This window comes from Cervus elaphus, chromosome 5 (genome assembly GCF_910594005.1).
Source record: "Cervus elaphus chromosome 5, mCerEla1.1, whole genome shotgun sequence".
Taxonomy (NCBI): domain Eukaryota; kingdom Metazoa; phylum Chordata; class Mammalia; order Artiodactyla; family Cervidae; genus Cervus; species Cervus elaphus.
In genome coordinates, this window is record NC_057819.1 from 123,643,378 (window position 1) to 123,655,482 (window position 12,105).

General features: G+C 41.6%; 1 protein-coding gene across 2 annotated transcripts in view; it reads right to left on the minus strand.

The window, feature by feature from the left end:
* RPTOR (regulatory associated protein of MTOR complex 1) overlaps window positions 1–12,105 on the minus strand; it is a 315,748-nt gene that overhangs the window by 172,076 nt on the left and 131,567 nt on the right. The gene's annotated exons all lie outside the window — the stretch shown is intronic.

The following is a 12,105-nucleotide window of genomic DNA, read 5'->3' on the forward strand; positions in this document are numbered from 1 at the left end:
CAACCCTGGCTGGAGCTCCTCTCCTCCTCTGTTCGGCTCTCTCCTCTCCTCCCCCGGGAGCACACTGACTCCACTGAGGGATCTCCTCCCACGTGTCCCATCACGGCGCCTTCACACCCACCCTTCCTCTGCCACCTACCTGCAGGCAAACCACAGCGTTATCCATAAAGCCCAAAGCTCTGTGTGCTACCCTGGTCCTGTTCACCATCTATTCCAAAGCTTCTCCAGGCTTCTATAACAGAACCCACTCCTCACTTACAAAGTCAGCTCGGAAGAGTTGCCTAGGTCCTCAAATGTGCAGGGTTTCCCTGCGGTCCTCTTCTTTTCAGTCCTACCCGTAAGCACTTTATTCTCCAGATGATTTAAATCACACTGAAGGTGTACAAGTGGATTTGGCCCCATAAACTTTTTTCAAATCACAGAACAGTAAGATATTAACATGAATCTGCTAAAAGAAATATTCTTCTGGACATGCTGTACTGTTCAGTACTTGAAACCACTCTAGCAATTACTGGTAAACAGAGAGAGGAATGGTCCTCATCTCAGAAGAGAAATTATTAAAAATCCACACTCAAAAGTAACATTTTAAAGCAATTCTTCTGCATAGAACACCCCACTTATTTACTGTTCCTCGGGCACTAATGGTTTAAGTGGTGTAACTCTGGCAGAAATCAATTCTATGCACTTACAGGAAAGGTGACGGTGTTCCCTCAAGGCTGAGCCACAAACAATGCCTCTGGTATTGCCAAGAGGATCATTTCTAATGCAACACAGAAAACGGGCAGAAGACTGGAAGACCAAACCAGGCCTGGGGAAGACTGCCATCAAGGTGATGGCAGAAGCTTTCTTGTTAAGCACACTCGTCACCAGCTGCAAGTCCCATCCCAGACAGGGGAGGACGTGCCAGCAGCACAGGTGTGGTGGGGGTGCAAGCATCTTCAGCACAAAGGGACCGCCCTCTGCTTACACCATGCCACTTTACCCCGCAAGAGGCAGTCACCTGGGGTCTTGCTCACTGTCAGTGCAGAAGGTTAGAGAACACTTGGACATGCTCTCTCTAAATAAACTCTCACGGAAGGGTTCTAAAGAAAGCAGTTCTTCCTAATGAACCTGTAAATGCAGCACCCAATCAAAATACCAGCAGGGGTTTCCTTTAATGGAATTTGACAAGCGATTCTAAAGTTAGTGCTAAAGAGACACATATAAGAATACCCCCTCAAAAACTGTGAAGAAAGAATAACCAGTGGGGACTCACGCTGGCAGATATTAAATACATTATAAATCTCTTTTGTAATTACAGGATGCTATCAGGGAAGGAGAGACAAATAAAACAGGAGGGAAAGCCCAGAAGTAGACCCACAAATACAACTGTAACGGTGGTGGCATTTTACCTCGGTGAAGAAAGAATGAACAATTCAACAAGTGATTCTGTAAAATCTAACTGATCATTCAATATTGCCATCTGAGATTTCACACAGAAAATAATCAGGACAGATTTAAAAAATAAATAAAAAGCAGAATAACAGATTTAAAATTTTGTTTTAGTGTAAGACACTCATGAACATACAAAAGAAAGAAAAATTTAACAGCATAAAAATAATTCTGGTAAAAGTGCATATCAATGACAAGCAATTTAAGAATGAAGTAGTTCAACACTCATTTATGATTAAAACTCTCCAAAAAGCAGGAATAGAAGGAACATACCTCAACATAACAAAAGCTATATATGACAAACCCACAGCAAGCATCACCCTCAATGGTGAAAAATTGAAAGCATTTCCCCTGAAATCAGGAACAAGACAAGGGTGCCCACTCTCACCACTACTATTCAACATAGTATTGGAAGTTTTGGCCACAGCAATCAGAGCAGAAAAAGAAGTAAAAGGAATCCAGATAGGAAAAGAAGAAGTGAAACTCTCACTGTTTGCAGATGACATGATCCTCTACATAGAAAACCCTAAAGACTCTACCAGAAAATTACTAGAGCTAATCAATGAATATAGTAAAGTTGCAGGATATAAAATTAACACACAGAAATCCCTTGCATTCCTATATACTAACAATGAAAAAACAGAAAGAGAAATTAAGGAAACAATACCATTCACCATTGCAACAAAAAGAATAAAATACTTAGGAGTATATCTACCCAAAGAAACAAAAGACCTATACATAGAAAACTATAAAACACTGATGAAAGAAATCAAAGAGGACACAAACAGATGGAGAAACATACCGTGTTCATGGGTTGGAAGAATCAATATTGTAAAAATGGCTATTCTACCCAAAGCAGTCTATAGATTCAATGCAATCCCTATCAAGCTACCAACGGTATTTTTCACAGAACTAGACCAAAGAATTTCACAATTTGTATGGAAATACAAAAAACCTCGAATAGCCAAAGCAATCTTGAGAAAGAAGAATGGAACTGGAGGAATCAACCTGCCTGACTTCAGACTCTACTACAAAGCCACAGTCATCAAGACAGTATGGTACTGGCACAAAGACAGAAATATAGATCAATGGAACAGAATAGAAAGCCCAGAGATAAATCCACGAACCTATGGACACCTTATCTTTGACAAAGGAGGCAAGGATATACAATGGAAAAAAGACAACCTCTTTAACAAGTGGTGCTGGGGAAACTGGTCAACCACTTGTAAAAGAATGAAACTAGAACACTTTCTAACACCATACACAAAAATAAACTCAAAATGGATTAAAGATCTAAATGTAAGACCAGAAACTATAAAACTCCTAGAGGACAACATAGGCAAAACACTCTCCGACATAAATCACAGCAAGATCCTCTATGACCCACCTCCCAGAATATTGGAAATAAAAGCAAAACTAAACAAATGGGGCCTAATGAAACTTAAAAGCTTTTGCACAACAAAGGAAACTATAAGTAAGGTGAAAAGACAGCCCTCAGATTGGGAGAAAATAATAGCAAATGAAGAAACAGACAAAGGATTAATCTCAAAAATATACAAGCAACTCCTGCAGCTCAATTCCAGAAAAATAAATGACCCAGTCAAAAAATGGGCCAAAGAACTAAACAGACATTTCTCCAAAGAAGACATACAGATGGCTAACAAACACATGAAAAGATGCTCAACATCACTCATTATTAGAGAAATGCAAATCAAAACCACAATGAGGTACCATTACACGCCAGTCAGGATGGCTGCTATCCAAAAGTCTACAAGCAATAAATGCTGGAGAGGGTGTGGAGAAAAGGGAACCCTCTTACACTGTCGGTGGGAATGCAAACTAGTACAGCCGCTATGGAAAACAGTGTGGAGATTTCTTAAAAAACTGGAACTAGAACTGCCATATGACCCAGCAATCCCACTTCTGGGCATACACACTGAGGAAACCAGATCTGAAAGAGACACGTGCACGCCAATGTTCATCGCAGCACTGTTTATAATAGCCAGGACATGGAAGCAACCTAGATGCCCATCAGCAGATGAATGGATAAGGAAGCTGTGGTACATATACACCATGGAATATTACTCAGCCGTTAAAAAGAATTCATTTGAATCAGTCCTAATGAGATGGATGAAACTGGAGCCCATTATACAGAGTGAAGTAAGCCAGAAAGATAAAGAACACTACAGCATACTAACACATATATATGGAATTTAGAAAGATGGTAACAATAACCCTATATGCAAAACAGAAAAAGAGACACAGAAATACAGAACAGACTTTTGAACTCTGTGGGAGAAGGTGAGGGTGGGATGTTTCAAAAGAACAGCATGTATACTATCTATGGTGAAAGAGATCACCAGCCCAGGTGGGATGCATGAGACAAGTGCTCGGGCCTGGTGCACTGGGAAGACCCAGAGGAATTGGGTGGAGAGGGAGGTGGGAGGGGGGATCAGGATGGGGAATAAGTGTAAATCTATGGCTGATTCATATCAATGTATGACAAAACCCACTGAAATGTTGTGAAGTAATTAGCCTCCAACTAATAAAAAAATAAATAAAAAAATAAATTAAAAAAAAAAAAAGAATGAAGTAGGTACAACGTATGTGACATAGGGTCTGTATGTAGGATGTGTGTATATACAAGCTTGTGCTGCAAATCAACAAAGACAAAACAACAGACAACAGGCATAAGCTGCACACAGGCGATTCACAGAAGAAACATGATGATCAACAATTATGAATGTTTCACTCTCTCGATTAATCATGGAAATGTGAATTACAATGAGAATCATCCATCTATCTACCTATCTTCATCCAGCAAACTGGAAAAAAATATAAAAGATAAATAAAGCCCCATGTTGACCAGGATGTTCAACAGGGCCCCAGCTCATCATTGCTGTAGTATAAATTTAGGAAGATTTTTTGGGAAGGCACTTTGGGTGGTTCTTAAAATTTTTTAATGTACATGCCTTTCACTTCTAGGTGTCCATCTTATAGAAATACTTGCATTTGTATGTACAGGGATCTCTGATACTTTCATTGGTAAAACCCTGTAAGCTGTCTACATGCTACTGTGGAAAAGACAACCCATTTTTTACCCTCTTCATCATCAACCAAGTTTAGCTGAGTACTGTTCCCAGTTTCCTCTGAAGCTAAGTCTGATCTTGCAGCCCAATTCTGACCTGTGGGACATGATCAGAAATGTCTCCAAATTATAAGTGCTGCCCTAATGCTCACCTCCTCTTTCCCTTCCAGGGAAGAAACGCAAACATGCCAGGCCATCCACCTTTGACCGTCCAGGGGGACTGCAGAGTGGTGTGATGGAAGGACTTGGGCCCGGTGTCATGAGACAATGCCACAGCAGGCCCAGATGGCCCAGAGGGACTGTCACAGACAACCTTGGATCCTAATATATCCAATATGAAAGGATCATTAAGCAAAAGGGGCCCATACTATGGAACATCATGCAAGGTTATTTATAGGCACTGACATGGAGAGATGTCAGAGGCTTGTAATGATTTTTAAAATGCAAGTATTAGAACCTCATATATAATATGATCCCATTTTGTGTGTAAAGCACCACATCCCCAGCACGTAAGTTGAATGGAATAAGAACTCAGCAGGCATGTGCTAAGGGAAAGGTCCTATAAATGGTGCTGAAAGAACATGGAACAGCTAAGGGCTGCTTTCTCTGACTCGGGAGGTGACAGGGGAGTGGGGGCTGGTAAGAAAGTGTCACATCTATTTCTTTTAAGACCTCTTTTCTCTTGGAACATTTTAGAATAGAAATTACTTGTATTTTTTAAAAGACAAAATGTACATAACTACTAAAAGGAGGGAGGAAAAGGGTAAGCTCTGGGGTTCACTATAATGTACGTTCATTAAGTGTTTCATAACCAGAAGGTATCACATGTTATCTGTATAAGTAAAAAGGCTTCAGCTAAGCCACACTGAACAGAGCAGACATGAATCAGTGCCTCCCTGGACACAGCAGGGAGGGCAATCCTCTCCAGCCCTCTCGCCAGCAGCCTCCCTCCCTTGCTGACATGCAGGTCCCGCTGCTATGGGGGGGTGGGGGGCGTGAGGGGTGGGATGTTGAAAATGAACCTGTTAAGTAGGCAGGAACACCCCTACACTGAAAGGAGAAAGGATTTTAGCACCAGCCTAGGAAACCATCGCATTTTTATATACCAGCCACACTCTGCTGTTTACCTGCTTCCCACAAGGTTCTAGCTCAGGGACGAGTGGCCGCAGACGACTGGGGCAGTTCTGACCCCCTTCCTGCCACCCCTTCATCCCCACGACTGTCGGGAAAGGGTGATGCTGTCATCTTTGCTGCCTTCTAGGTACAGCCCCACAAGACCCAAAGATAGGGAAGAAGCACGAAATAAAATATATTTTAACATGTTGAGTTCTGAAGTCTGGCCTTTGTAACTAAAATGTAATTTTTATATTTCCCCAAAATCAAGTTACTTTTTAAATTTCTGAGATACAAAGGTAATTAATGGTGATCCACTAAAATAATGAACTAATTCATCAGGAAACCTGTTAAGCATTTTCCCTTCCATTCCCTGTGCCTCTGGCTGCCACTGAAATGGTTCAAGTGAAGTTGTCAGCCACTGAGCCCCACTGTAGGGCAGAACTGTCTCCATTCTCTAATGCTGTCCAAGGGACAGCATGCAAGGAGCTTTCACAATTGGTCTTCAGCCTCATGATTTTTAGTTGTGAGAGGGGCTGGCACCCTAGGTTGTCCACAGGGATGCTTGGCCACAGAGAATGGCTTGGATCCATTCCTCCAAACAGATGGGCTGCGTGGTGGGTGCAGCCTCTGGAATGCCAGTTGAGGAGAAAGGGCCTTATAGCTGAGGTGGAGGCACCCCAGCACTGTGGGCGTTTGGGGCTGGCCACTTGGTGTGGGGCCCATCCCAGGCTCTGCCACGCCTGGCAGCATCCCTGGCCTCAACCCACTACCGTCTAACGGCACTTACCCCTCTCTGCCAGTCACGACAACCAAAAGGTTTCTGGCAGTGGTGGTGGTAGTTTAGTTGCTAAGTTGTTTCCAACTTCTGTGACCCCGTGGACTGTAGCCCACCAGGCTCCTTCATCCATGGGATTTCCCAGGCAAGAATACTGGAGTGAGTTGCCATTTCCTTCTCCAGGGAATCTTCCCAACCCAGGAATCAGACCCACTTCTCCTGAATTGCAGGCGGGTTCTTTACTGCTGAGCCACCAGGGAAGCCACCAAAAGATCTCTGGACATTTAAATGTGCCCCTGAGAGGGAGGAAAACCTCCCTTGAGGAGAACCTCTGCCTTTGATGAGAGACAATTTCATTTAAAGCAGGAGGCATATTCTGCAGTTTAGTAAGCCTGTAAAACTTGGAAGTCTGCGTCCCTGGAGGGATACAAAATCAACTCTATTAAACCGCAAGGAGGAAAGTGGCCTTTGAGAACTAATCCTTATTAGAACATGAGCAGGTGGATCTCATTTCCCATCTCGGAAGGATCCTGGGGAGTCTGTCAAGCTTCAGGCCAGAATCACAGTTCTGCAAACCTGCAAAGGGCAGCCAGCAGGATGCTGGCTACAGCAAGTGAGTGGAGGACAGAAACAACACTCAAAGTGCAACTATTTCTATCCCGTGCAATATCCCTATGTCTTCTAGGCTGAACCAACCTACACAAGCTGGAGAAGTCAAAATCCCCCGCACCGAAGGCCACCTGGAACACTCCAGGGCCTTTCAGGCAATGGTTTAGTTTCTCCCCCACCAAAAACAAGTACAGAGAATTCCTAATCAAAGCATCTCTCCTTTTTCTTGAAAAACACATATCCAAGGCCATGTTTTCATTTCAAACAAAGAAAAAGAAATAGGTTTTAGATAATTTATTCATTACACTCCATTTTAGCTGTCAGGTTATATTAAACATCAAAAAAAAAAAAAAAAAGCCACATGCTTCATCAGACTGTCATCGCAGCTGAGTCAACCACAGAGGCAGCAGAGCACCAAGCCCCTGGACAAGAGCTGGGAGGAGGTGCACTTTGTTCTCCAGGTAAAGCCAGCCACCTCCCAAGAAGCGGCTCTCCATCTCTGAGCAGATTCTAAGTTCAGACAGCCCCTAACTCCCAACGGTTCAACTCATGAGTTTTTGACTTTACACTGGGGCAAAGTGACATCCATACAGTAGAAACTATACTTTGAATGTCGATTTTTTTCTGGGCTAGTGACATGCACTCCTTGATGCTGGGCAGCGGCAGTGAGCACACCTCCCAATTAGCCCATGATCAGGAGGGTGAACAACTGATACACTTACAATTACCCGGGACACAAACAACCCTTCTGTTGGCTGATGGATTCTTTATCACTGAGTCACCTGGGAAGCCCTAGGTTAGGTGCAGCAAATGCGTTTTCAGCTTTTGGTATTTCCAGGTATGATGGGCTTATGGGACATAACCCCACCGGAACGCTGAGGAAGGTCTATACATCTGCCAAAAAACTCAAAATGTGAGTCAGAAGTCTTAGTCAGCATAAAATGGCATCCACCTAAGGGTTTTCTGGTAAAGTCCCCAAGGGTGCATGTTTCCTCTGACCTCACAGACAGGAAGCACAGGCGCATCTGGATGTGTCACCCTGGCTTTCTCTGGATGGTAAAGGCATCTGCATGTGGCTATTCTCCAACGAGAGCAGGGGAACATGGGTTAGCAGAGGATTCATCTTCCTTCTGAAAGAACCAGCAGCGGGAGGTGATGGCCCAGAGATGTTAGGTATGGGGCAGTGGCACTTGTGAATCAAATACTCCAGGGTTTGAAACACAAGCAAACTCCTTAAAACCCTTAAGGCTGAAGGTTTATTGGTTTTGTTGGTACTTTCTCTGCCTTTCCTTTATTGTTGTTTAGTCATTAAGTTGTGTCCAACTCTTTTCGACCCCATGGACTAAAGCCTGCCAAGCTCCTCTGTCCGTGGGATTTCCCAGGCAAAAATATTGGAATGGGTTGCTATTTCCTTCTCCAGGGGATCTTCCTGACCCAGAGATTGAACCTGCATCTCCTGCATTGGCAGGTGGAATCTTTACCACTAAGCCACCAAGGAAGCCCTCTTTCCTTTATTCAGTCAAGGTCAGTTCAGTTGCTCAGTCGTGTCCGACTCTTTGTGACCCCATGAATTGCAGCTTGCCAGTCCTCCCTGTTCATCACCAACTCCCGGAGCCCACTCAAACTCATGTCCATCAAGTCTGTGATGCCATCCAACCATCTCATCCTCTGTCGTCCCCTTCTCCTCCTGTCCCCAATCCCTCCCAGCATCAGGGTCTTTTCCAATGAGTCAACTCTTCACATGATGTGGCCAAAGTACTGGAGTTTCAGCCTCAGCATCAGTCCTTCCAATGAACGCCCAGGACTGATCTCCTTTAGGATGGACTGGCTGGATCTCCTTGCAGTCCAAGGGACTCTCAAGAGTCTTCTCCAACACCACAGTTCAAAAGTATCAATTCTTCAGTGCTCAGCTTTCTTCACAGTCCAACTCTCACATCCATACATGACCACTGGAAATTCCATAGCCTTGAGCAGACGGACCTTTGTTGGCAAAGTAATGTTTCTGCTCTTTAATATGCTGTCTAGGTTGGTCATCACTTTCCTTCCAAGGAGTAAGCATCTTTTAATTTCATGGCTGCAATCACCATCTGCAGTGATTTTGGAGCCCAGAAAAATAAAGTCTTACACTGCTTCCACTGTTTCCCCATCTATTTTCCATGAAGTGATGGGACCAGATGCCATGATCTTAGTTTTCTGAATGTTGAGCTTTAAGCCAACTTTTTCACCCTCCTCTTTCATTTTCATCAAGAGGCTCTTCAGTTCTTCTTCACTTTCTGCCATAAGGGTGGTGTCATCTGCATATCTGAGGTTATTGATATTTCTCCCGGCAATCTTGATTCCACCTTGTGCTTCTTCCAGCCCAGCATTTCTCATGATGTACTCTGCATATAAGTGAAATAAGCAGGGTGACAATATACAGCCTTGACGTACTCCTTTTCCTATCTGGAACCAGTCTGTTGTTCCATGTCCAGTTTTAACTGTTGCTTCCTGATCTGCATATAGGTTTCTCAAGAGGTGGGTCAGATGGTCTGGTATTCCCCTCTCTTTCAGAATTTTCCAGAGTTTATTGTGATTCACACAGTCAAAGGCTTTGACATAGTCAATAAAGCAGAAATAGATGTTTTTCTGGAACTCTCTTGCTTTTTCGATGATCCAGCGGAAGTTGGCAATTTGATCTCTGGTTCCTCTGCCTTTTCTAAAACCAGCTTGAACATCTGGAAGTTCAGCTCAATAATTCTTTACCTAATGAGTAATTTTAAATAAATGTTATTTAAATATGTATTTTAAAATGTTATTTAAGAATGTATTGGTTTGGAAAAACTGCACACCACTATCAGATATCTCTTATTCTGGTTTAGTATATAGTTCATTACTGAGTCTGTTCAAAAATGGATCATAAAGGTTTTTAAATGTCCTATTATCAAAAGGATTTATTTGTGATTTTTTGGAATCAATATTTGTGCCAGACCACATTTAACATTTATTACAATTGTTGCTTTATCAATACTGAGAGTACAGCAGTCCCCCTCCTTGAAAAAAGATGGTAATTTTACTGTAAATTTGATCTTTCTAGCATCTTTGTTTATGTTTGCAATGGCTGAAGACCATCAGAAAAAATTCTATTTCTTCAGGAGAAGAGTTAGCAAACTTTGGATGATCTCTTTCTAAGAACTTTAAAGTTTTTTTTTTTTTAATACCATTTTCTTGATGCTGAGACGTAAAACTTTAGACCATATCTTGACTGATTTCTCAGATATTCTATATTTGAAAACCAGATTTATGGAGGAAGAGTTCTCAAATGAATGTGCATTAGGATGGCCTAAAGGGCTCGTTAAAATGCGGATCTCTGGGTCCCTCCCTGGAATAGGCTTCCCTAAGTCTTCAGTAGGGTTTGATAATCTGCATGTATCATAAACTCCAAGAATATTGCTGCTACTATAGTTTAAGAAACCCTGGTGTAGACAGTGCAAATGCTGGGGCAAACAGAGAACATTCACTTTCCAGTTTGAGTGTTACCTGTTTTTCCTATGGATCACGGAGAACACTTCCTTTTTTCCACCCATGACTTAACATTTTATGTGTAATGATCAGGAAACACTTTGCTGATGATTCTTATATAAAAATATCCATTCATCCAAGAGTTGACATGTAAGAAAGGTTTTAACTACAAATTCAATTTCTTTGATTGACATAGAGCTATTCAGATTTTTGACCTCATTTTGGGTCACTTTTGGAAAGCTGTATTTTAAAAGGCATTTTCCATCTAAGTTGTTCAATGTATTGGTATAAATTATTAACATTTTCTTATCTTTTCAATGTCTATAGAATATGTGGCGATATCTTTCATTCCTAAATGTTGTCTTTTCTCTTTTTTTTTTTTTTGCTACGTAGACTTGTTAATTTACAGATGTTTTCCAAAAACAAAACTTTAGCTCTGTTAACTTTCGGTACCACCTGGTCTCTGTTTACTGATTTGTGCCCTTTATTATTTCTTCCTTTTACTTCCTTTGAGTTTCAATTGCTCAACATTTTCCAGTTTAAGGTAGACATTTATATTTTTAAGTCTTTCTTTCTGTATAAGAATTTAATAAGGCTATACATTTTTATATAAGCACTGCTGTAGCTGTATCCCACAAGTTTTGACAAGTCATCTTTTCATTACTGTTTAGTCTGAATTATTTTCATTTTCCCCTGTCATACCTTTTTTGATACATGTATTATTTAATTTCAAAATACTTGAGGATTTTCTAGGTAGCATACAATTTCAGAGTCTGTGGTCGAAGAACAGACCCTGTATGATTTCAGCTCTTCAAACTTTACTGAAACATTTATTTTTGTAAGGCAGCACAGGCCTTTCTCGTGTTCTATGGGCATTGGGTGTAGGGTTCTGTTAACTGAATCAGAGCAACTGATGGTCTTTTAAGTGATTTTTTTTTTTAATTAGGAAAATATACCACGTCTGGAGTTTTCTTTGTGAGAAAGTTTTTAATTATCAATTTTAATATTGGTTTTAACCTATCAATTACTGCCAGATTGTTACTCAAATATTGGATATGTTTCTTTCTCTAATTGGTCCTGACAATCTTGCTTTATGTATCTTAAACTCTATTAGCTATCTATGCATTCAGGATAGTTATATCTTCCTGATGGCCTGACTTGTCTGTTGCAATGTCTCTCTTCATCTCTGGCGAAACTCCTTGTCTCAAAGTCTATTTTCTTATTAGTAATACGGCCACTTTGGCTCTCTTCCAGCTAGTCTTCTGTGATACACCTTTTTACATTCAAGCATCTCTCAGGACTGCCCTGGTGGTCAGTCCAGTGGCTAAGACTCTGAGCTCCCAATGTAGAGGGCGTGGGTTCAATCCTTGGGGAGGGAACTAGATCCCACATGTTACGACCAAGAGTTCACAAGCTGCAAATAAAAAGAACCTGCATCTGCAATGAAGATCAAAGATCCTATGTGCCACAAATAAGACCTGGTACAACCAAAATAAATAAATAAACATAAATATTAAAAAAAAAAATAAAGTGCATCCCTTGCTGACAGCAGAAAGTGTGATCTTGCTTCTTATTCGGTGCAACATAA